At 42.1% G+C, this 27,109-nt stretch overlaps 1 protein-coding gene and 1 long non-coding RNA gene across 7 annotated transcripts in view; one reads left to right on the forward strand and one right to left on the reverse strand.

Annotated features, from left to right (window-relative positions):
- The window catches only part of LOC111098616, a 29,293-nt gene extending 4,470 nt beyond the window's left edge, over positions 1-24,823 (forward strand). Inside the window, exon 2 of the long non-coding RNA XR_005369018.1 lies at positions 24,224-24,823. This is a non-coding gene — a long non-coding RNA (uncharacterized LOC111098616). The remainder of the gene's footprint in view (positions 1-24,223) is intronic.
- Positions 1-27,109, reverse strand: part of SCFD2 (sec1 family domain containing 2) — a 413,820-nt gene that overhangs the window by 117,525 nt on the left and 269,186 nt on the right. The window lies entirely within an intron of this gene.

Raw genomic sequence — 27,109 nt, forward strand, 5'->3', positions numbered from 1 at the left:
ACAAAACTGTTAGACTTGAACGCTTAGCCAGGTTTTTGGAGACAACCTATAGAAAGCACATAATGGACATGACCTCGAAGTTTAAATAATGGAGAGTGGCCAAGGAGCCCAAGAGGAGTGTTTCCCAATTGTCTATAATTAAAAAAAAGTGTGTGGCGGGGGAACGCCTGAGTGGCTCAGCGGTGGAGCATCTGCCTTTGGCTCAGGTCATGATCCCAGGGGTCCCGGGATTGAGTCCCGCGTCCGGCTCCCTGTGTGGAGCCTGCTTCTCCCTCTACCTGTGTCTCTGTCTCTGTCTCTCTCTCTCTGTTTCTCATGAATAAATAAATAAAATCTTAAAAACAAAACAAAACAAAACACGCAGAACTATCTGCTTGATTCAGCCAAAACCTAAATGAGCTGCTCTCTACATCCTTTTCCATTTGGTGGTGCACATTATGTCCTGATGGAACAATCTAAGCCCTGACGTGGAGACCTGAGTCTCAGTAGCAGCTCCAAAGAGCACATGTGGACTACAGTGCCTTTCCCTGGTGGCCTCGCCTCCCAATCACCTTTGATAAATCCACTGTCGTCGGTAAACAGCCATAAACCCCTATTCCTTGCAAACCATGACTTTCTTCCTGTAGGAGCTCTAGAAGCAACAAGTTCCACCTGCCAGGCAGCACTTCCTGTGGCTGGGACTAACTTCCTTCCAGGGACCTCCAGGATTTTGGAATTCAGTTTTCCCAAAAACATTTTCAAAAGTCCCTGTAGGTGCTCAATGAACAAAGGATTCCACGGTCAAACGAGTTTGGGGAAATGCTGGTTGAGATCTACAAAAGGTAAACAGGCTTTCCTTAGGGATACCCTGGGGCTTCTGATATCAAATGCAAAGAGCAAATCTACTGGAGGAAGATACGGTATGCGGAGACGTTCAGACTTACCTGGCCAAAGAATACCTTTCCTTCAGCAAGCATCTGGAGGGACAGGTGTGCTGCTGAACACGCTCTGGAATGGGGCTTAAAAAGGAGACTGGGGTGGAAAGAAGGGAAATGTCATGCTCAAGGCTCCCCGCCCGACTGACTGGCTCCCTGGTTGTAGCAATACTGAGATTCAGAGTTGACCTTACGTGTAACCTTCTTTTATAGCCAAAACTCATCGAACCTCCACTTAGACGAAAAAGTCTCATCCAGACAAAAAAAAAAAAAAAAAAAAGTCTCATCCATTTTGTCTTTTCCTAATACAGCAGGCGTCCTCTCTGGCCATCACCTCTTGCTCCCCTTTACCATGTTAAGTGCATTCCTCTGAACCTTGCCCAATTCTAAACTGTCCTTCTTGAGGGACAAGACCAGGGACATCATACACATTCCAGGGAGGAACACACGATGGCTCTGTATAGGCTTTCAGCCTGGTTTCCTGTAACTTTGCCAAACACCCAACATTCCGTTGGCCCTCTGGCCTACAGGGGCTCAGTGGCCATTGGACTTTGCAGGGCTGTGGTGATAGGTTGAAGCACATCATCTAAGTCAAGGGCTTATGTTTCATTTCCTGCCCTAGATCAGGCTAGAGATCATCTACCCTATCTTGTATCTCCCAGTGTCCAGTCTCCCACAGGATTGCTGATTCCCCAAAAAACCTTGCATTTGCTTTGCTGAGTTGATATTTCAGAAGTTTCTTCCCTAATTGTTATTCTGCCTGGTCCCAAAGAAAACACATTTACTACATGTCTATAGCTTTGCAGGATCTTCTTCATGTTTATCCCCGACAGCTAACTTTGGAATTATGCCAAATTTACAATGCCTTCCTTTAAATGACTTACAAATATTTTCTATAAAAAGTATTTTTCATAAACTGTTTCTTAGGTCCTTGCACTGCTTCTTCTAGATATGACAAAGATTTATGTCCAGTTGGAGGATAGCCTTTAACATAAATGATGGCTTTCACACAATAGCAAAGATGCCGGCAATCGAAAGGCAGCCAAGCAAACAGGTTTGTGCTTTTAACGGAGTAAAGAACCGTGGAATCATTCTATTTTACACCTGAAACGAACACAACACTGTATGTTAATTATACTTGAATTAGGAAAAAAAACCCAAAAAACCCAGGCTTGTGCCTTTAGATGCAGACACACTTGAGTTCTGCTGAATGTCAAGGCTGAATTGGGGAATCCAGCTGCTTCTCGGACTTCAGCAATGAGGACAGAACATTCTTGGCAGAAAGCCCTGTCCTTGTGGGCAAGCTGCCTTTGAGTTAGACTTCCCAGTACCCGGCATAGTTCTAGGGCTCAGAGTAGATGCTCAATAAACACTTTATAAGAGGAATGAATGACTGAATAGAGGAATGAATAAATGAACAAAGAAATATTCTGGAAAAGGAATGTCTTAGGCACAGTATTGGTCTCAGCAGCCAAGCAAAAGTTTTCAGTGTCCTTTCTTCTCTTCCTCATTCCTTGAAATCCACCCCTTTCAACAAATCCTTTGTACTCTACAGACATTCCTCAGATCCCCACACAGCAGGAGGAGATCTAGTCAGTCACATCTTTAGATTATGAAAATTTTAAATTTCCAAGGAGAATTAAGGCCGTAAAATTATCAGTGGCAAACCCTTCAAGATGCCGTTAGGAACTGAAGGCGACATTTGTGTCTATAGAATAGAATAGAGACGCATTCAGTTCAAACACTGTCCTAAAGCAGCACATATGTCAAATTTTATGCTTAACATTTGGATTCTATTTTTCCCTCTAAAAAAGGCACAATGATAGCAAAATATTGTGTTTGCCAATTCATGGAACAGTTGTAACCCTTCTGTATCTATTTCTACGGGGATATTGTTGTGGAGCTGTGCTCATAATAGAACCTTCCTTCTAAATCTCTGTGCACCTTATGAATTTCACTCCATCTTATCCACCCCCCCCCCCCCCCAAGAAGTCACTCAGGTTCCTTTAATAATACCAGTAAATAGCTCCAGCCTTCCACAGCTGCAGAGGTTTACCGTCCTGGGAGATTTTCAACGTTACAATTCATGCTTCCAATGAAAACAGTGACAGAGCTGACATGATTTACGGGAGAGAAGGACTGATTAGGGACTCGCGCACTACTGAGCAAATATTAAACAACTACGGGAACTTTTAATATGCGATGCTCTTCTCTGTTCATAACAAAAACAAGCCAGAAACACTTTCCTGCACTACAGTTAAGTGAAATGGAAACTTGTCGTGTGTTGTACACATTTCAGCGAGGCAGCCTCCACCTAGGAGAGCCACTGGCTCCTTCAAGGACTCCATCCTTTCCATTTCAAATGGAAACCAGCTGTACCTCTCAAGTGTTACAAGGACACCTATGCAGGAGGTCAACGCTGAACTGGAAAACGCCTCACTGTGAAATGCATCAAGCTTTTTTTTTTTTTTTAAGATTTTACTTATTTATTCACGAGAGACAGAGAGAGAGGCAGAGATACAGGCAGAGGGAGAAGCAGGCTCCCTGCGGGGAGCCCAATGCAAGACTCGATCCCAGGACCCTGGGATCATGACCTGAGCCAAAGGCAGATGCTCAACCACTGAGCCACCCAGGCACCCCTGCATCCAGCTCTTTATCTCACTTTGTCTGCAGTGAATTCTCAGTGACAACCTGAAGTTCCTTGATGCTTTCGGGTCACTTTTATCTCTCCCTCTCTGGAGAGATAAATAAGCACACAACAGACTATGAACTGGGGGCTGAAATAGACATTGATTTGGAGAGACAGAAAAGATTCCGAAAAGATAAACCTATGGATTTTCCATCAAGAACAAGTAATTTTAAAAAGCCAGTTTTAGATTTTTTTTTTCCCCTTTAACGACTTAACTCCCGGATGATTTGAGTACACCCCATGCCTCAACTCTCTGTCCCCAAATTTCCCAAAACAACAGTAAAAAAAAAAAAAAAAAAAATATCCTGGCTGAAGTCAGAGGGTCAGTGGATCCTAAACAGCTTTCGGGCTCAAGTACGTACCTTCAGCAAGGAGAGAAGTTCAGCCGGGTTGTAATGAGTCCCCCCTGGACCAGAGGTTCCAAGCCATAAAAATGAACAAGTGCATATTTAGTGCTATGGACTGTATGACTTATAAATCTCAAGGGGGTAAATCTGAAATTGGGAAAGGCTGGGATATCTTATTAGTCTAAAATTGCGCGTGTGCATGCGCGCGCACACACACACACACACACACACACACACAGACACACACACAGCAAGGGCAGGGGAGACAGAAGCAGAGACAGCTCTCCCATCCTGGCCCCGGAAGTTGTGCTCTGTGATGTGCTCCATGAATCTAGAGGAACCCAGGGCTATTTGTCTGGCCTGGAGGCCAGGCCTGATCACCTTTTTGATACAAGTCTTAAAACAAGATTCAAAAAAGAATATTCTCTCTGTTTCTTTGTTCACGGAGGACAAAATATGTGCTGACTTCATTTTCAGAGCTTTTCACAAGGGACCAACCAGCCAGCGCCTTGCTGGTACTGCTCACAAGCACGGTTCCAGCCAGTCAGCAAAATAACCGTCTGCATTTATGGAGTTAATTGACGTCGATTAATTTTGCTCAGATTCTCTCTCCTCCTTCCACCTCCCTATCCTTCGCCTCCCCCCCCCCCTTTTTAAAGAGAGAAAGCTAATGAAAACCATGTTTATGTGCTCAAAGGCACAGAGGAAATTCATTACTCTGAGGAATAGCACACTCCACAAGTGAAATGAAAGTAATCTTATTTATGACAGGAAGGGGCCCTGGTTAGACTGAACTGCACCACACTTAGGCCGTTTCGTGGAGAAGGATCTGCAGACAGAGCTGCTGCACCAATTCCAAATGGCGGCCTCGCTGACAACAAGCACATTTGCAGTTCCGTGTTTGGAAACTCTTAGAAGCCCCCAGAAAAAAAAAAAAAGCCTTCTAAGAGACACGAGGAAAGGAACCTGTTTAGAAGAGACCGTTGGTCCTTCACACCTTCCAGCACCTTCCTTGGACTCCATGTTACTAAATTTCAAAAAAGGACACTCCATCAAGTCATTGGTTCGCGACATTTATCAAGTACTGGCCGGTGAATACAGCTACGCTACGTGCAGAGCCGAATTCCCTTAGTATAAGGGTCTTCCATGGTAGATTCATGGGCTATTTCCCAAGTAAATAAATAATGGAACTGTTTAAATGACATGTTTTCACAATAAATGTCCACTTGTGCCCTGGCAGACGGGTTTCCCTTTCCTTCCTGAAAATCTCATCAAGAGTGAGTATACATCTCACTTATTGCATTTTTCCCCCCTCATTCATTTAGTCCACAAAAATCGCTTAGGTCTTGTATACTAGATGGGAGCTACTGGAGGGCTAGTCTCTTCTAAACTACTCATGAGGACTCCACAAAATCTTAATAAACATTATGTGGAATTTTGGCAGAATGAGATGGTTTTTATAGTATTTACGGTGTGGCTTCCTAGAACAACTTTTGCTGGAAGGTCCTCTGAGATCATTAGGCCCAACCCCTTGTTTATGGATGAGGAAAGAGGCTCAAGAGTAAATCCTTTTTATTTAGAAAAACATACTTTCCAATACTTTAAGCAACTTCCCCTGTTTACCACTGAAGGAAAGGATATTATTGCTTGGATTCTGTGCAGTGAGGGATTTTATAGTCCCCTCATCCATGTGAGAAGGGCTGTCTCTTCCTCCAGCATAAAATGAAAAGAGTCGACTAAAAAAATACCTGGTCTTCTAAAGCCACATACAGAGAGATCCAATACGGGAGAGCCACTGGGAATTCATCCATCAACTATTTTGATCAGGACATCTTTATTAAGCCTTGTGACAAACGAGTGGTGGGAGCTAAGCAAGGCACAAACTCTTGCACACGTGGCTCCGGGTCGTACAGCGGAGGCAGACAGGGAAACGGGTGAATGTGTGCTGGGTGCTCCGATGCAGGAGCACCGAGCACTGTGAGAGAAGGGGGGCTCCTCCAGGATGAAGGGGAGAGTTGCTCTGGAGATGGACTGGCAGCGACTCTTCTAGGCAGAAGGAACAACTTTTATAAGAGCCTGAAAAAGCAAGTCTCAGTGTTTTGGGGGAGTCAATGTCAGTGGTCCACACTGATGGGGAGGGAAGAAAGGGACTATAGTTACAGTCTCTGATTTTTACCAGCCACACCTAAAGTCCAAGCGTTCCTTCCTTGCCTTGCCCAAGTTAAATGTTTTTAAGTGTGGTCTGTGACATTATTTGCCTGGCTATTTTCCCTGTAACCCAAGACACTATTCTCTGTGCAGCTTTGCAAAACACAAAGGTGTTTCCATTTACCTTAAAAAGGCCCTGAATTCAATCTACCCAGCATTTATCAAGCACCTCATAGGGCTCCCCGGCCTTCCCTTGAGGTTTAGGGAGCCCAGGCTTGATCCTACGTGCTTCTGTAATCCTAGCACAATGCCAAACACAGAGGAAGAAATCAGCAAATGCTTGTAGAATGATACATGTGTGGGGTGGGACCTAGCTCAATTCTCAAAAAATAGTTAAGGGTACCCCCCCCCAAAAAAAAGTGTTTCTTGCATAGCATGTTTCATTGCAAATGGCAAGTGGACAATCAAAAAAATGGTTAGGGGTCCCTGTTCTCTGCAAACTAGCATAACTCAGCACTCCCTGCTATTAGGGTACATGGCACTGTTTGTTGCTCTGAGCTTATAGTATCCACTAGAAAATTTTACTGGTGTAGTGCCATACTGGGTGGCAGATGTTTTGAATAAAAAGTAGACATTACAAGCTAATGATTTAGCAAAACAAACCTAAAGCCAGCAATTCGGGAAGGAGAACAGGAACTATGTCAAAATGTCCAGCATTATTATAGGGTCTACTAGTTGCTACCTTAGTTTTTCATTAAGAAAAACTCACTGTATTTAAGGCAATTTTCTAAGACTAAGTACAGAAAAACACAGTAATAAAGACTAACCATATACTCAGATGGTCAGGACACAGACCAAGATCATGGATTTTATGACTCTGATCCACAACAGTTGGTCCTTAAACACCCATCATTCACTGAGTGTTTACTGAGGACCTACTATGTGCCAGGCACTGTCCTACACCCTGGGAATCCCTAACAACTCCGACTTGAGGGAATCTCTAACCTAGTAAGGGATACAGAGAAGCAAGTCTAAAAAGAATTGCAACTAACCCAATCTTTGGAGGAAGCTGCATGAGAGTCAGGGCAGGCTTCCCAGGAGAAGCTAAATCTCTCAAAGCACGTTGTCCATCATCAGGCGGTTCAGATAAGACTTTGAAAACTGATCAGCACATGGTTTCCATCACTATTAGAAAAATAACTCAAGTCAGAATGCTCACTAACACCGGCCTGTCTTCCAAGACGGTAGAGCTGTTCTCAGAGGCTCTGTAGTCCGACTACTTCATCAAACAACACGCTCATTAAAATACATTTGCCTTTAAAAAGGCATTAAGTTTGGGGGAGGTGGGGGAAATGAAGAGCAACGTGGTAAACAGTTTGGATTCTTTCATCTTCCTGCTGCAGTAACTTGTGGAGGCCACACGGAGACGCTCTGGGCTAAAGAATAAGGGGGCTTTCCCTTCCCACCCTGATTTCTTTCTCTTCCCCAGGAGGGGCTTTCAGAGAGCAACGTGGGCTCAGGGAACGTCGGGAGGGCCAGCAGCCCTTGTAGGAAAGCAGATGTTTGTCCAGCACGGAGTACAGATGTTTTTGACTGCAGGGCCAAAATAAATCTTATTTATGCGGGAAGAATTAAATGAAGGAGGAGACTACTTCTTAAGGGGGGGGGGGCTTCTGTTACTAAAAATAATCATTTTCCCCCTGCCCCATCACCTTCAGGGGAGGAGGGGGATAAATACATAATTAGCCAAATTAAAACATTAAACAGTTAATGACAACAAAAACCCTCAAAAAATCAAAAGCAAGCTCTCAGGATAATGAGAACATTTTTGAAAAGGACGCAAGGCTGGAAGCAGCTCGGATGATATTCCCTTTGGTGCTGGTTTTGGATGATCCTGTTCAAACAGGAATCTTCCTTATTAACCTTCATCCTGAACCACTCGATAATCCAATATTTGTGATATTACAGTCAGTTGTCATGGAAATAAATTTAAGGCTGCAAACCTAGCTTTTTGGTTACCATCCTGGATCACACAGGAGCAGAAAGCAGGACAATCCCATCTGTCCTGAGCTAGTATTTTCATTTCTTTTTTTATTTTTAAGATTTTATTTATTATTTATTTGAGAGAGAGAGCACACGCACAAGTGGGGGGGTGGGTAGAGGGAGAGGGATAAGCAGACTCCCCACTGAGCAGCGAGCATGGGGCTGGATCTCAGGACCCCGAGATCGTGACCTGAGCCAAAGGCAGACACTAAACCGAATGAGCCACCCAGATGCCCCTAACATTTTCATTTCTTGGGGGTCAAGCAGGTTCACAAATATTGGACAAACTGTCTACTGTTATAACATGAATTCAAATCTTTATGTAGATTTTCAAAACTCTAGTGCTTCACTGTATAAAATTTTTGTCTAGCTAAAACTCCTGAGGTCTTTAGCCATGAGTGGGTATTCTCAATTTTCTTTGAACTAGACAAAATAAACGAACTGCGTTAGAAATGAGTAAGAGGTTCTAATTAGAAGATCGCTGAATGAAAACATATACTTGTTATTTTTTGAAACATTTAGTTTTAAATTGGGTTTGGGTGGATTTTTTCTTTTTTTTTTTCAGTATCCTGGGGAACCTGAAAAACCACGAAATCTTTCCCAAGATGATATGTCAGGACATTAAAAAATGATCAAAATCTTATCCTCCCTCCCGCTTCCACCCCCACTCCCTAAAAGAGAAAAGAAGCAAAAGTTCTTGCATAATACTCGTGTTTGGGTGGGCACCATTGACTAATTATAACACAATAGGCTATTTTCTGCTTCCTAAAAATAAGAAGGGCGATTATCCAGGGGTAGCGGTGGTTATGCAATGGTACCACATGGACCACACTTCACCCACTGGAAATAAATGTGGAAAACATTTCAATCACATCTAAAAAAACACGGAGAAAGAGGATGAATAAAAACTCGCTCAATAAAAACATGCTGTATAATATAGCGAAGTAACTCGCCCAAATCCCCAATGATGACCATGATGACGATGCTCTCTGTTTTAGGTCTGTATTTAATATGGAAGATGAAGTAGTAAGTGCTGCATGGGTTTCACAGACCTCAACCCAATGTTTATAAATGATTTGCCCTAACTTTCCTTTATCTTTTAAACTTAAACCGGTTACAGTCCATCAGAATCCAGACTAGAAAATACCCAACACTGGTAAGATTAAGTTCTTTTAAAATGAATTTTTGGGGAAAAAAAATACAGGTCCAGTGCTGTCCCCTAAAAAGCCCTGGGTTGGGAATCATGAGACAGGGTCTGAGGTCAGCTCCACAATGCCTGAGTTCTGTGCCCTGGATGGGGCAGGTGGCTTTCTCTCACTCTTTTCTCTGGAAAGTGAAGGTGGTCAGATTCTATGATTTCTGGGACCTTTTCTAGCTCTTTCCATTCGGGATGTTGGTTCTTCTAACCAGGCTTTCAGAGGAGTAATGTACCAAGATGGACAGAGACAATCAGCCTAAGCTACAGGTGGAAGGGTGGAGGGGCAGCTGGCTGAAGGAAGATTCAAAAACAATTTCAAAAAAAGTTTTATACAACCGATCCTTTACTCAAGTTACTAATAATAATGGTGCTCACGGCCATGTCAATTCTTATTCCTCCGACTTTTCTCCATTTGGTCTTCCACCCTCCCCAACCGTAACCTCAAACCCTCTCCTCCTTCCTTCAATCCTCCAAGGGCTTCCTCCCTCAACCCTGCCACTGCCCGGTGGCCCGACTTCCTGCTTCAGCAAGAAGCAGAAGCCATCAGTGAGGCCTTTCACAGGTTCCCACCTCCCACCTTGCAAGCTCTGCACCTGTGCCCGCAGAACTCTGGCTTTCCTCCTGCTTCCGTGAATAAACCACCTCTGTTGCCAACAGAAACTGAAGTCAGATCATGTCACTTCTCTTCTCAGAACCCTCTGGCTCATGCAGACCCAAAGCCAAAGTCTCCATGAAGGCTGACTATGTCCTACTTGCTCTACACCCTGCCATCTGTCCTCCTGCCCCCCACTTGCTCATTCCAACCTTCTGGCTGTGTGTCTGGAACAGACCAAGCAAGCTGCTGCTTCAGGGCCTTTGCATTTGCAAGTTCCCCTACCTGGAATGGCATTCCCCAGAATATCAGAGGGCCTCCCTGCCTTGCTCTCTTTAGGTCTGCTCAAATGTCTCCTTTGCGGGAGGCCTCTCTTGACCATCCCATATATAATGGGATCCTACTCAGTGCCCTCCTGGGCCCCCTTCCCTGCCCTGTTTTTTCTCCAAAGCTATCATCAGCATGTGACATGCTCTGTATTTGTTTATTGTCTTCCCACACCAGAACGTAAGCTCTATGATGGCAGGGATTTGCTGGATTTATTCACTGTTCAAATCCCAGGGAGAGTAAGAGGGCAAGACAGTCACATTTATTGAATGACTTAATTGATTTATGTGACACTGTTAAGCATTTAATAAAAAAAAAGAAAAAGAGGGACGCATGAGGGGCTCAGTGGTTGAGCATCTGCCTTCCACCCAGGGCCTGATTCTGGAGACCCGGGATCGAGTCCCACATCTGGCTCCCTGCACGGAGCCTGTTCTCCCTCTACCTGTGTCTCTGCCTCTCTATCTCTCTCTCTGTTTCTCATGAATAAATAAATAAAATCTTGAAAAAAAAAAAAAGAAAAAAAATCGGGTGAAATTTTGATATTGTCACAGAATAAACCAAGCGTTAAAAACTAAAATGAACGGTTACCAATCTGTTGTTCACAGATCACTAAAACGGAAAAGGAAATAAGCAGAATGTGTACACCTACAGAAAGGTTGCTCTAATCCTTACGGGCACCCCAACAGTGCTCCACAGAACATGAGACGCAAAATAAGGCAAAGAGGCAATGCTCCTGACAAGCATCGCTCCTGACGGCAGTAATCCAATGTTCTCACACTTCAGAGGCCAATTTCCTTCTGGTGCTTTCTCCCCAATTCATCCTGAGTGGATAGAATCACTCAAGTCAGAGTGATTTATATTCAGTCAATCAGTTCTTTGTCAGCAGGAAAACTCCACTGGGCTGTGACGTGCCGTTTTCAGGCTTACGGCCTCCTTGATTGCTAGATGGTCACTTCTGGGGAAGAGCCCCAGCCTAGTGGCTCCGGGACCAGACGCAGCCCTCCCACAGGATGCTGAGGACACACAAATATAACAAAACTCACACCAGCCTGACTTTGCTCATTAGAACTCTGCAATGCATGTGCCCCTGCTGGATACGGCTCCGACTGCGTCCGTTATTAGGCTCCAGCCCAACGGCAGCCACAGCGAGGCCTGCAGTGATGGCCTGTCGCAGTAGGTACCCACACTGGCCAGTTCTTAAGCAGCACAGCCTCTCAAGCTACAGATAGCACGGCCCAGTGGAATGTTCCAACCCTCACTCGATGCGTGGAGAACACTGCTCAGTGCAGACACGGTTTCAGGCAGACAGGCTCTCTCAGACCCAGATGAGACGAATAAACCGTCGCAAATTTCCTGGGGTGCAATGTGACTCGTGTTCATCAGGGGCCTTAAAAAGAATTGTGCCCTTTGACCTAGTAGTTCCATTTCTCTGACTTTATCCTAAGGAAGTAATCAAAGATAAGGACAAAGATTTATGCCCAAGGATGTTCAAAATCTGGAAACAACTGACATGTCCCAAAATAGGAAGTGCTTCAATAAATAACAGTAGCTCTTAAAACATAACACGACTATTGGAGAGGAATCTTTTAAAATAACTTGAAAATAAGTACTCCCGATAGCAAGGTTAATTTGTATTTAAGTTTTATTTATCTAGGTAGATGTCTATTTATATGTACACATGCCTATGAATCGGAAGAAACTTCACCGAAATATTTACAGGGATTATCTCTGGTGATGGGCTTGAAGTTGATTGGAAAAATTTGGCTTCATAGTTTGCTACCATAAACAGATATTTCTGAGTTTTGAAAAATATCACAGGACTGACTGTCAAGTGACATCATCAGGCGAAGAAATAAGGAACCAAAATCCCACTTGAGCTTAAAGGGACGGGAGGGCCCTGGTGCTTGAGAAGCTCGTGAGCATATCTGCGTTGCTGATTCTCATTCTCGCAGATACATCACTTTTGTAGAAAATCACCTCCAAATGGGCTTCCAAACAAACCAAATACAAAGGTACGAAGCTCTGCTCCTCAGCTGCCCACCCCCATCTCCCTAGCGGGGTCTCTGGTGGTCACTCACTGATTTAATTTAGATTAATATGGGAGGTCTTAGGTGGCTACTCTGCTTTGGATCCCAAGCAAGGCTAATTATCATCCTAAAGGACGAGCCACTCGGGAGGTTTAAAGTTCAGGCACAGAGACCGCCGTCTACATCTCTGCCATTTGGCTGACCAAATTACAAGAGTCTGGTGAGTCAATATGAAAGATTCCAAACACAAAGGTCAACGCTGGGCTACTGACCTTCCTGACCCCACCTCAGAGCCAAGAATTGCAAGGCAGTTTTGCCTCCCACGCCAAAACCATTAGCGACCAGCTTGTCTTGGTTGATCCTCTTCTGTTACAAGTATTTCTGAATAGATAATCGCTTTCCCGGTGCCCACACACTGAATGAGCCTGTCGTCTCACGGCTTTTCTTCACCGGAGAGGCTGTTGAATGTATTTGTTAACGGTGCTGTAGCTGCTAATGTTAGTGCACATTAATTAGATGATACTCTCTTTCAAATCAGAGTATGGTCCCACTGAACACTCACATGTATGGTCTAGAAGGGTTGGGGAAGGCCAAGGCCAGCTTACGCTCTGCATCTGTGAGTTAACGGGTCAAAGCTGTGGAACTGAGTAATACACGGACTATCCAGAGCCCGTCCAGCCAGTTTTTACAAATAGTTTTTAGGGAGCCTGAAGATGCTCAGGAAACTTAGGCAACTGCCAGTACTGTTCTCGCCTTCCTACCTCCCCACCCAGTCTGTTACCAACTCTTAAGTGATTCGCGTCCAAGTCGCTCTGGCGTTGGGATGGCCCAGTCCTTTCTCACTACCCGATGCCAGGGCCTATGTTTTTACAGAGACCAATTCAGATCTCCGAGGGGGCAGCCATCCTTCACCTTCCTGGGCAGTGGTGTGTGCCAGGCCTAGCCCCTACAGGCCTCCCAGACGTGGCCAGCGCAAGCAGGCATTGAAGAAGATGCAACTTGCATGTCTAGATTACTATTCAGCTGAGAGCCAAGCATGAATACTTGTCTCTGCCCTTTGATGAAAAGTTGGTGTAGAGGGTCTTAGACCAGGGTAGATGGTCTGGCTTATGTTCGAGTCGAAATTCTGTCCCAGACATTCCTCCCTCTAGAATTGCTCTTGCAGCCCCTCATCATCTTTCTGTAAACTCGAAGCCAGCATTAACATGATCCATTAAAAAAGCCTTCCATTCTTTTAGGAGTAATTTCTTTTTTTTTTTTTAAAGATTTTATTTATTTATTCATGAGAGACACAGAGAGAGAAGCAGAGACACAGGCAGAGGGAGAAGCAGGCTCCCTGCGGGGAGCCCGATGTGGGACTCGATCCCGAGACCCCGGGGTCACGCCCTGAGCTGAAGGCAGATGCTCAACTGCTGAGCTACCCAGGTGTCCTTTAGGCTACCATGGCTAACATCTCTATCACTTGGATGATGGAACACAAATAATGTGAAATTTCCAATTAAAGCAGAAACCCATCTTAGAGCCACAAGCATCAACTTACCTGGCCATCATTGATGAATGATGCATTTGTCAAGCGTGTAAGGTCAATTTTAAATTATATCGAACACTTTCAAATACCCTGTCGATTTTCAACAACAAAAACTTTCAGTTGTTTTTTTAAAAATTGTCTTTAAAAGGCAATCTGGGGCAACTGGCTGGCTCAGTGGGTTAAGCATCTGCCTTCGGCTCAGCTCATGATGCCAGGGTCCTGGGGTGGAGCCCCGTGTCAGGCTCCCTGCTCAGCGGGGAGTCTGCTTCTCTCTCTTCCTCGGTTCCTTCTCCCCTACTCATGGTCTCTATCTCTCTCTCTTTCTCTCAAATAAATAAAATCTTCAAAAAAAAGTAAAAACCACAACACTGAACTTTTTATAAAAGGGAAAAGGTTTTACCTAGTTGATTTTTTATAATGGCAACTTCAATCTTATTTATTTATTTATTTATTTATTTATTTATCATTTTATTTCTGTAGATTCAGTTTAAAACTAACAGAGAGGGGGGCACCTGGGTGGTTCGGTGGTTGAGCGTCTGCCTTTGGCTCAGGTCATGATCCTGGGGTTCCAGGATCAAGTCCTGCATCAGACTCCCCGCAGGGAGCCTCCTTCTCCCTCTGCCTCTGCCTCTTTCTCTCTCCGTGTGTCTCATGAATAAATAAAATCTTAAAACAAAAATTAACAGAGATGACTACTTTTTTTTCTAAACTTGCAAATCACTCCGTGAATGGAAACACACTGTATGGTATGAACTTTCAAAGACACAGTGCTTGTTCTCCTTTGAAGTGTTTACAGTCTAGTGAGAGAGAGAAATACAAATAAATAATGGCGATACAATGCAGGATGAAATAAGTTCTCCAGGGGCATGTGTGGGGGGTGGTGAGGGTGTTAGGAACCGCTCCTCGGAGAAGATGACACTGGAGGTCTGTCAGAGTCTGAAGATGTGGGGGGAGAGGAAAGGAAGCGAGATGGTGGGGAAACGCATTTTAGGCCCTTTTGACGAGACTTTTCCAGTAAATTTCTTTTATATATACTTCAGCAAAATCTTGTTTTGTTCACACAGAATAAACAGTGCTGACAGATGAATAAGGTAGTTGTTCTTCTGCAGTGCCTCTAGCCTTGGCCCTGGAGACCGTAAGATAGAACCCAGGTGACACTCTGTGACGACTGGTGCCAAGCCAGCAGATGGAAAACATTACTGGGCCAATTCGAATCCAATGACTGGATGCCAGCGTCCCAATGTGAAAAATGAGGAGGGGCCACAGGTCCATGTATCATAGAGCATGATGGTTAACGCCACTAGGGATGTCAGCAAGTGATTTGTGGTTCTGTCGGAAGCACTTCTATCATTTCTTGTTAAGTTTTGAGGGGGTAGGAAACATATTATCTCTGGGAGGTTGGGAAAGGAGGGCGGACAGCAAAATGATGTCAAATGTAAGTTAACTCTTGGGCGATGCATATAAAAAGGCACAAACGTTGAAGAATGCTATTTTCTCTTCCTGGGGCCTGAATTTTTGAAATTGATAGTGACAAGGAGTAAGAACACAGTATCTTTCTGTCTTCTCTCTCCATAAGGCAGCCCTGAAAACATGCCCGAGCCGACCCGAACGGGGCCTCTGAGGCTATTAGAAGTGGACATTAAATCAGCCAGCAAATCTAGGAAGCCTGTATTCTGATTATTTCTTCCGATCTGCTTGGTTTTCTGAGAAATGTGCATGCCCGTTTCTAGAGTGCCACAAAGAGCTAGCAAATGAGAGGTCAGAAGGCAAAGGGAAAATATCTAATTGGGAGAATGGTGTACTTGAGAAAGGTTAGGCATTAGAGCTGAGAGACCTGGTTTGGAACCCCAGTTCTGTGTGACTCTGGCAAGTTTCAGCTTTTTCCTGATCTCTAAAGGGGGGGATTAATTCCTGCCAAACTACCTCACAGGGTAATTTAGAGATCAAAACAGAAGAGAGATAATACTTATGAGACTCAGCTGCAAAAAAAATGCAAGAGTAAAGTTTTTCTTCTTAACATTAAGTAACAACAGCAAAATAATTATAAACTGTATGTGTGTGGAGATTTTGCCATTTTTACTCACTGCTTTATCCCCAGTGCCTGGCACAAAGTTGCAGGGCAAGAATTACTTATTATATAAGTGAAAAAATGAGGCCTGTAAATCTATAGATTGAGCGGTGCTTAATACCCAGAAGGGTAAAGAAAGACACATTGCATTTCTTCAGTACATCACAGGCAAGTGATTTATGGTACATGTGGGTAGTTGTTTCTTCTTGAGGCCTTTGTGCATAGAGCCCAGTAAATATTTAGACTCAGGGGTGCATGGATCTAAATGTAGAATTAGCCATCAGGGAGGGAAAACCCTTTCCTGTGATACTACATCTAATTTTAAACAACTAGTTCCCTTCCCTACTTTCCATTCCTTCCTTCTGACCAGAATTTTCTCCCCAAAAGAGGAGTACTGCTGAGATGAGAAGTTGAAATCTGCAGCTGTGTCTCCAATTCAAGGAACTCCTGACTCCAACGGTACATTGGGAACATCGCAACACCGGCTTTCCAAAGCCTACTTTGGGAAAAGGAATCACAGACCCCTGTGGACCTGGCCCTGAAAATGATGGTGTGGCTACAGGCCATTCCAGGAATTCAGCAGACATAGCTCTTACTGAGAAGGTGGCGTCCAGGTGGGCAGAAGGCTGTGACATCAGTCCCCCCTTCCAAATTCTGACTAATCTGAGTTCTCTCTTTTCTTTGACTGCTAGGAAGCTCTGTGCCAAATCTAGACCAATATCAACTATATAAGATCCCGTGGCTTTTTAAAAAAATATTTTATGATTACATCAATGATTATCTTACATTCTGCTTCATTTTATTTTCTATTCGTCTTTTTGCCCTGGCATTACCACGTTTCTCTGGAAAACACTTTGGATCTCTTTCGGCCTAGTGTTAATAAATGCAACTCCCAGTGCCCATCTGGAGTGGAACCTGTTGAGTGTGAACCTGTAGTGGGTGTGCTCGTCATCACTGGCTGTGGCACACCCTTACCATGTGAAGGTAATCACTCTAGGGAAAACTGCATCCCCAACAGTGAGGTGGGAGGTTGCAGGTGGTAGGGGAAGCCCTGCTGGCGACAAGTTAGAGTTCCAGAGACGGGGTCCTCCCAGTGAAGCTGAGGCTGACTTGGAACGTAAACTCCACAGTCAGCAGCGTCTCTGTTCCTGGGCATGTGGAAACAGCCAATGGAAACCTCCTATTTTCAAGCCGTCTGCTTTCGTTAAATACTTGTGGCTGAGTTTCTAAAACCATAATGGCCAGTCCTAGCCTTCCCCAGGAAACATGAAGACTTGAAGATTCGTTAATCTCCCCAATATGAAGGATTCTGGGCTACATTTTGGCGTCAGAAGAGTTCACTAGAGTGGTGATGGCTGGCTCAATTCTTTTCTCGTTCAACTCAAACAGGCTAACACTGAAAACCAGACTTTTTACCTGGCATATTCCAGGCAATGGGGTAATGGGATTTAAAGCCTTGTATTAAAAAAAAAAAAAAAAAAAGGCATGATTGACTTGGAGGACTCTATGTAAGAAAAAGAAAACAAAAAAACTTCCTCCCCTATGTAAGGGGAGTAAGTTTGAGGAAAAATGACAGAGTAGCCAATTAATAGGTATTTGGTGAGTAAAAGTTTGAATGAATAAATGGTAGGCTAGGACACTATCAGTCCTTTGTAAACTCTTAGTTTGGCCTGTTTTGAAGACTGGCTATCTAATGCCAAATTGGAACAATTACCTTCTGCCAAAATTTTACAAATTCTATTATAAAAATAAAATATTCTATTTCTCCCCAGTAATCATTGATAGCATTTTTATTAAAAGGTTATTTTTTAAATATTTATTTATTCATGAGAGACAGAAAAAGAGAGAGAGAGAGAGAGGCAGAGACACAGGCAGAGGGAGAAGCAGGCTCCACGCAGAGAGCCTGACGCGGGACTCGATCCTGGGTGCCCAGGATCACGCCCTGGGCTGAAGGTGGCGCTAAACCGCTGAGCCATCCGGGCTGCTCTAAAAGGTTATTTTTGATGCCTACAGCTGTCTCCTTTTCCTGCAGCTGCTCTGAATAAGGTTCTTCACTGACCTGTGGAATTATGTTACTGCAGAAGGGGTCCAGTATCCCTTGGTCCCTGTTCTGTCCCCACTCCCACAATCACATAGTGGGTCAGATTATCCCAAGCTCAAGCAGTCTGAAAAAGGCAGTCCTTGTAACCCAGAGGCATTAATACGGCTTCTAAAATTGTGCGTTTTTTCCCCCTTCTCAGAATATATCTACTTAGACTCTGTATCTGGTATACTGGGTCCCCTGGTTATACTGTCCTCATGTATTCATGGCCAAACAGGGCATGTATGATTGAGCCATCCTTTGAGCACCTCCATAGCCCTGCTGCGTTTGGTTTGCTGAAAGCTTCTATTATGATAGTTAGGAATCAGAGGAATGGAATGAAAAGGAGAAGGGGGGCAGGAATAGAAGGGAAGGTGGCCTTCTGGGTGGCCACCTCTGAAATAGAAATCTACACTTGCTCATATAAACACCACACTAAGTTCTTCAAATTCTCAAATCACATTTATACACTTAAAAATATCTTTATTTCCAAGTTGTCCTGGATGAAACACAGATGGGGATATCTATTTTATAACAAAATGAGAAAATCAACACTAAAGCAAACATTTTTGCTAGTCCACGAAAAAACATTTTTCAGTTTAATTGATGCCAAACAGCACTGATAGTTCCAAACCCAGAAATGCATCAAAGAAAATGGAATACTCTCTGTGCTGCTGATAGAAAATGCCTAGGAAGTACAATTTAGAGATCACGCCTCCAGGAGGAAGACAGGTCCTTCCAATCTCCAGGGTTTTGGTCAAAGCACAAGTCTGTACTTCCAAAGCCTTCACAGCATGTTGTATGGTGCTATCGCACCTCCCAGCCCCCTCTTGATATGGCCAAGGTCATCATATTTCCATTATAAATGCTAAAGACTCGAGTACAAAACAAAAAGGAATTTATAAAAGGTACTTAGTCCATGTAGAAGAAACTACACACTGTGAGCTCTTTGAAGGCAAGGACCTTGTTTCCCATTCCTTCTGATAGCCCACGTGGCCTGCTGAGTTGCCCTACGGGAGACTCGGAATTCATTAATTGGAGTATGATTCTTGAGTTCATGGATCTAATTTTTAAAGAGCAGTTTGTCAAAATCTCCTCTTTGTTAAATACAAGTATATAATGAATTTGCTTTGAACAAATGCAATATTTTTTGGCACAAGGACAATATTCATTCCATATATTTTAAGTTTCAAGAATCTTTTTACTTAGACTGAATTGTTCTCAACACCTACTTGAATTAACAAGGATGATATAAACTACTAAGGTTTTTCATTTTCTTCTTTCCTCTTCTCAGAAAAACTCCATCAAATTTTTCCCAAAAAGTAAGCTCTTATCCCAGGAAAAAAATATACTACCTCCCCGCCTCCAATTCTTTGTGTTAAGTTGTTACACTAGGAGTTTTTGTTCCCTACTGTTGAAGCTGTGCTTCTGTTCTCCTTAAGAGATACTGGGGATGCTCTGCTTCTAGGAATAGAATTTCCTACTTGTAAAGGAACCTTTGAGAACATGCGGTCCAGGTCCTTTATCTACAGAAGAGAAAAACTTGCCCAAAGCCCACTGCTAATTCAAGGTGTGACTAAGCTCCACTAGGGTAGGAACTAACACTGCGTTTCCAGCGTCTCATACAATGCCTGGCACACAGTAGATATTCAATAGATACTTGCTGGATAAACAGATGGCTTCAGAGGAGCTGAAAATGCCATCCCTGAGTGTCCTGACCAGTCCTTCTAGGACACCATGGTCAAACCACAAGCCCAGTTTTGCAGCCCCAAAAGGGAAATGGGGATACACAGTGCATGCTTGGAGATGGGCTTCTCTGGGGCTTAACTAATCTCCTGCTGGTTGTGGATACCAGGATGAAGTTGTATTGAGAATCCTACAAATCCACACTGGCTTACTGTCGTATTGCTCTTTCCTAACCTCTTTTAGACAGTCATTCTGGGAACCAGATCCTTCTGATTGTCTGAACTACTCCAGAACTTCCAGGCAACCAGAGCAGTGACAAAAGTTTCTTCAAGGTCACTGGAATAGGGTGTGGTCCATGGCAATAGAAGCTTAATGAAACGCAAACTTTCTAACTTAAACCATTAAAAAAGAAAAAGAGGAAAAAGCAAGGACTGGAGAATGACAAATTCCAAAGTTGAAAATGGTTACTAAACTCTTCCAGATTTTCCCTACTAGTAAAAGTGTGAAGTTATAACTTCTGACCAAATGAGCTGTGCACGCTTTACTCTTTGGAAACAGCAGTGTATTATGAACTGTCACTCTAATACCCCAACCGAATCAATATACGCCAACAGAATAGATGCTCTTGGGTTCCTACTGACTAGAGCAGCAGTGAGTGGGCCTGTCTCTAACTGAGACAGCCCCATCCAGAGCCATGGACTTGTCTGCCTGGAGTGCTCCAAACTCAGAGGTCTGCAAACACACTGCCAGCCCAGCCAGCTCCTCCACCCTTGCTGGCTGCCTTCGTCTGCTCCTTCTGGGGGCCTGCACCATCATTCCTCAGGCCCACACTCTCCTTCCAGACTGTCTGAGGTCCTCTTTGTGCAGTTCTTCCCAGGAAAGAACTGGTCCAGTTCTGCAGTGACCTGGTGGTGACCTTGGTAAAAATGGGTGAGGCTGCCCAGTGTTGGTTTGCTGACAGGCTTGGACAAGGTGATTAGAGAGATCCCTCTCAGCCCCCAGGGTCTATTCCAAGTACTCTTTGCATTCATCACTTTGGTGGTTCTTTAAATTCTTTACCTGGAAATCTGGTCATAGAAGAGTAGGAGTAATTAATATACAGATATTTAATGAAAACTAAGTACATTTTTGTGCTAATTCAGATTCCATTATTTTTTCTGAGATGGACTTTTTTTGGCAGGGGCTAATTAGACAAAGGCTGCCACTATTTTTATTTTATTGGTAAAAAAAAAAAAAGAAGTATCAGTGCATCGTGGTAAAACTCGGGTTTTGTAGAATTCTTTGTGAATTGTACTCATTACTTCTGTGTTCTGCAGATATGTGTTCTTTGTCCAACTAAATTATCAGGAAGTAACTGTTATATTCCTTCCTGACATGGCTCAATGCCACCTATTCAGTATGGATGGAAGAAAAAAAGGGAGGGAAGGATAGAGGAAGGGAAAGAGGAAGAAAAGAAAGATCTTCCCCAGGGTTCTGAGCTTCCCCTGGTCAAGCATTCAATGGGTTAAGTATATAGAGGGAATGACTGCCTGGCTCTTTTCAAGTTTGCTAAAGTAGTTTTTTTTTTTTTTTTTTAAATTTCTCTACCACAGTGTTGTTTCACTTGCTTGATGAAAAGTCCTCAGGGCTTTTGAGGGTTAGGTAGGCCAGCATATAGTAAGCTAGTAATCTAAACAGGAGAGACAGATGGAAGGGGGTTGTTTTCTGAACATTTCATTGATAAAGGCCTGTGGCATGTTAGGTACCTTGCTTTAGGATCCTGTTGGTCAAAACCAGAAAAAAAAAAAAAAAGGCAATTTCTAATACTCTGTCCTGTTATAAGAAGACAAACTTTTAGTAGTAAAAGGTTATATATTTTTGAGTTTATGCCAATATCAAATGTTTTCAAGCTATAAACTTTTCCTTCTGATGTGTGGTGTGTATGTGTGTGTGCACGTGTGTGTTTGAGTGTAAGAGGGAATTATTTTGGAATTTCACACTTTCCTTATTAGGAAGAATCTGGAAAAGTTTAACATTAAACTTCATTTTGGGAAAAATCCTACTAAGACTATTTAAACCAAAGGGTGCACATATTATTTCTTATTAACTTTGTTCTCCCCCATGCCCAACTCTGCCTTAAACAATGCAAGTGTTTAATGACCTGAGTTTAACTATGAAATGTGTTCTCTTGGACTTCATTAAGTTATAAAGAAATGCATAGTCTAAATGGGATTTGGTAGCTTCATTTCTCGGGATGGATTTAGCGGCAATATGGCAGACCTTTAAAGTTCATTACTTTGAATAAAGTGTCTAAAATATAACCACATATATATGATCATCTGATTTTGGTAAATGTGCAAGGCAGTTCAATGGACAAAGATAAATCTCCAAAGAATGGTGCTAAAACAATTGGACATTCATAAGTAGAAAGATGAACCTCAATATCTCCCTCTTTTTTAAAAAAGATTTTTATTTATTCATGAGGCACACAGAGAGAGGCAGAGACACAAGCAGAGGGAGAAGCAGGCTCCCCACAGGAAGCCCAATGTGAGACTCAATCTCAGGACCTTAGGACTACAACTTATGCCACAGGCAGATGCTCAACCACTGAGCTACCCAGCGTCCCAATATCTTCCATTTTATATGAAAACTAACTCTACATGGATCAAAGATCTGAGAGTATGAAATAAAACTATAAAACTTTTGGAAGAAAATGTAGGAGACAATTGTTGAGGTTTTAGGTTAGGCAAAGCTTTAGATGATAACAAAATCATAATCCATTTTTAAAAAGATAAATTGGACATCATCAAAATGTAAAGCTTCTGATCTGCAAAAAGACACAGTCTGCAAAGACAAATATGATCTGGGAGAAATATTTGTATAACAACATCTGATAAAGAACTTGTATCCAGAAAATACAAAGGATGCTTAAAACGCAATAAGAAAACAATCCAAGGAGAAAATGGGAAAAGATTTGAATAGACACATTACCTAAGAAGATACATGAATGGCAAATAAGTATACAAAAGACACCCAATATTATGAGTCACTAGGGAAATGCAAATTTAAACCACAATGAGACACCATGACATACTATCAGAATGGTTCAAAAAACAAAAAAAGCTGACAATATCAAGTACTGGCGAGAGTATACATAACTAGAATGCTCACACATTGCTGGTGGGAACCAAAAATGGTTACAGGCACTTTGGAAACAATCTAGCAGTTTCTTAGAAAGTTAAACCTATACTTATCATGTGACCCAGTAATCCCACTTTTGGGCATGTACTCAAATGAAATTAAAGCTTACATTAACACAAAAACCTAAACATGAATATTTATAGTGGTTTTATTCATAATTTTAAAAACCGGAAAGAATCCAAATGTCCTTGAGCTGGTGAACGGACACAGGAACTGGCACCTCCATACAATGGAAGACTATTGAACAATAAAAATAAATGAACTACAGGTACACATAGGAACACTGATGGATAAAGACACATTATGCTAAGTGCAAGAAGCCGTATCCAAAAGGCTACATCCTGCATGATTCCATTTTTATGCTATTCTAGAAAGAGTAAGAGTATAGGAACAGAAAATAGCATAGGGATTGCCAAGGGCTGGTGGTGGGGGAAGAGTCGACTACAAAGGAACAGTATAGTAAAAGTGTTAGAGTGATGAACTCTGCATCTCCATTGCCATGGTAGTTACATGACTGCACTCATTCGTCTAAACTCATAGAACTTTACTCTACTTTCACATACAGTGAATTTTCCTGTATGTAAATTAAAAAGTAAATTGAACAATATCTCATATAAATGTCCATCAACAGAGGATTGTTCAAATAAATTATGGGCCACTTCCCCCACGGAATGAAATATTTGTTAAAAAAGAATAAAGTAGGTTTGTACATAATAGCAAGAAAATGTGTAAGAGAGAAAAACAAGTTGTAGAAGTGTAAGCAGAGGGTGAATCCAATCCATTTTAATGAATATATGCGTGTGTTTATTAGTAACTCTCTAGAAAGAAAATATGGAGAAATACTCTCCAAGATAGTCTCAGAAAGACATTTTGAGAGGTTGGATGATAAAGGGCTTTCATATTCTATACTTGCCATATTATAATGATGTATGGACTTTTTAGACAAATAGATTTTTATTCAGAATGCAAAGTTATAAAGTTATAAAATCTGATATCTTGAGCTGAAGATATGCATGTATTTTCCTATAAAAGCACAGAATTTAAGTGAGTTTTCCTCCAGGCACTTAAAAATAGGTTTTTAGCAATATTTGAAATGGAAGTTCTATTCTGAGGTTAGAGTCATATTTGAAGGTGAGATTGGCAATTTCCCTTTGAGCCGGCATTTGTATTCCCAATCAGCAGCTGTTTGCTAGGTTTAAAAGAATATTTTATATAACTAAATGAAAAAGGCAAACCAATACAAGACATATCTTACAAGCACTAGTGCAGGTAAAATCAAAGCTTTTTACATCTCCAAACCTTAGGACTTTTAAACACTTAATGTTCTCTCAGATATAAAGTTGTCTTTTCACAGAAAAATGTCTAATCACTTTAAAACCACATCTATCTGTTACAGGCCAGAGAACTCACCCCAGCCAAACAAGACAAGAAAAATCTATGATAAACATGAGAACAATCCAACAATGAACACAATGTCACAGTTCAACTAAACCCTGGGATCTTGGATATTTTCTTGGAACGTACCACTTCAATGCAAGCCAGAATATGGAAGTTTTTATTACGATTGCATTCAGGAAAATAAAATGGCGGTCCTACAAAATTTTTAAGACTGTTGGCCAATGTTAGGCTTTAAGTGTAATATTTTTTGAAAACGTTAATTGGAAGCACAAATTGACTCTTCAAGAGTCACACAGTTCCCAGAACATTCCTTAATAAGAACAGCATGTGGAAGAGATGCTTCTGAACAGAAAAATGAATACAAGTCTAGAAAATCCCGGCTTTCTGATTTACCAAGCTATGTATTGGGACTCCCTGGAATCCACTAAGAGAACTCTATAGATATAGTTGTGGTTGCCCCCACAACCCCCAACCCTGCTCTCCCACAGGGCTGGCAAATCTCTTCATGAGTCTGAAGACAATTCCATCGACCAGGGAGTCTGCCAAAATGGAGTCACCTTTCCTTGGATCACTCTCAAATAAAGGTGATTGGATTTTTTGTTTTTGGATACTTTTCAGATTGATAAATGGGCTTCTATGTATTTCCTTACAGATGTCCAAATGTTCACAGAAGAGCTTGTATTATATAGCTTCCATTTTAACAGTTTGGTTTTAATGAATACGGATTTGAATGGAGAAATCATGCCTTTCATCTGAAGCCCCCAAAACTTCGCTGTTAGGATTTTGACTCTAAGTATAAAAGGATAGGGGAAGAGAACATAGAAGACACCCTTGTTATAAGGGGAAAAAAATTATACTATTTTAATGCTAAATATAAAATAGTATTAAAATAGTATTAAATATTTTAAATATTTAATAATATTTAATTTAATATTTTAATACAAAAATATTCCTTCAAACAATTTGCATCTTGCTGTTTCCTTCCACAAGCACCATGGTTTTCTCTCATTCCACTATAGACGGTAGTTGGGTTGCTCTAACCAACTCCCCTAAGAATTCGGAAAAGCTCGTCTGTGCTTTCACTTTCCATTTCATTAAAGAGGAAGAGAAATTGATTCTTCCTTAGTGGAGAATCCATTTGGAATCAGAGACTGGTTTTCGGACCATGGTCTAAAATATATACCATAGGTGTTCAATAAACGTTCATTCTCCCTCTCTGCTCACCCTTAACTCTTGACTCTCTCACTTCCAATCCAGGTTGCATATCCAATGATCAGATCTATCAAAATAAGAGCCTTAAAACATCAATCTCATCCAGCAACTTCCTTGGTCAATATTTTCCAAGTGACTCCCGACTGCCCATAAAACATAGTCTGAATTTCTCTTCCTATTCAAGGAAGAGGGTATTCAAGGCCCTCTGTAATCTGACTCTGACTCCGGCCCATTTTTAAGACAAATTTCTAATAGATTAGCCTTCTCACTGACTCCTTCTTCTTCTTCTTCTTTTTTTTTTTTTTTTAATTATTCCTGTCTTTAAATGGTAGGTCCTAGGCAAATCCTCCACTATCCTTGAGGTAAAGCCGATCTTTTGCATGAGGACTGACTGCCCCACTCTTGCCTCTGCTGGGTCACAATAATCATAGGGATAGCTGTCATGTAATTGGTGCCTCTTGCACCAGTCATGCACTTCCCATACATTATGTCATTTCATCATCAGCACAATGTGTACCAAAGGCATTTTGATCTTTACTTTCTAGACAAGGGAACTGGAGCCCAGGGATATTGACTTAACACCATGCTGCTGTCACAGAATGGTGAAAACAAGATTCTCTCTTGACTCTCTGATCCTAGAGCCACCTCTCTTTCTCTGTCTCTATGTTGCCTTCTTCTATCTCTTCTGCTCAGAACCTTGTCCAGATTTTTCTTGGAATCACTTGATGCTTAATCTCATTCTGTCTTGAGTTGCTAATTACATGTTCATGTTTGCTTATCTTCTTGGTGTGGCTTCCACTGTGAGAGGACAATGACCTCACCCTACTAACAAACCGCCTACACCAGCATCTAGCACAGTGCTGTGGACATATAACAGGGATGCAATGGGTGAGCATGGCCTGAAATCCTGCATGCATATTCCTTTTTGAACTGGATTCTTCCCTGGCTTCCTATTTCTGTCACTGGCACTCTTTGTTGGGGTACCTGGGGTAGTTCAGTTGGTTGAGCATCTGACTTGTGGTTTTGGCTGGGGTTGGTTGTGGTCTCATGAGTCATGGGATTGAGCCCCACATCAGACTCCGTGCTCAGCAGGGAGTCTCCTTGAGATCCTCTTTCCCTCTTCTCCTGCCTCTCCAGGTTCGCTCAGGTGTGCTCTCTCTCTAAAATAAATAAATAATATTAAAAAAAATAGCACTCTTTGCTGAGTTACTATTATTAAATGAATTGCTAGATCTTTCTATCCTTAGCTCATGTACCTACCAGAGAGTGTGACTCATAAAGGATACTATGTAAGAGATGAGTTTACTCTAACACCAATTTTCTAGAATTAATGAAGTACTGAATGAACACACAGAGTTAAGTAAATCATCTGAAGGATCTTTATTTATAAACAATCCACACAATTCTCTAACCACACCTCAATTTCATATTATGGGGCTCATTCAAACCAAAATTTAATTTCCTACAATGTAATAAAGATGAAATAATTTGAGATTCAAATGTTTCATTATGGAAGCTTGTTAGTATGAAAAACAGAAAGCATATAGCTGTGTTTAGTATAGATACTTTGCTTTCTGACTAGTTTGGCTGAAAATTTCTTTAGAATGCTCTCAATTGTATTGCGTCTTGGCCTTTTGGCTAAGATCAAGTGTAAAATGCTCTAAATTGTGCA

The sequence above is a fragment of the Canis lupus genome, chromosome 13 (assembly GCF_011100685.1).
Source record: "Canis lupus familiaris isolate Mischka breed German Shepherd chromosome 13, alternate assembly UU_Cfam_GSD_1.0, whole genome shotgun sequence".
NCBI lineage: Eukaryota > Metazoa > Chordata > Mammalia > Carnivora > Canidae > Canis > Canis lupus.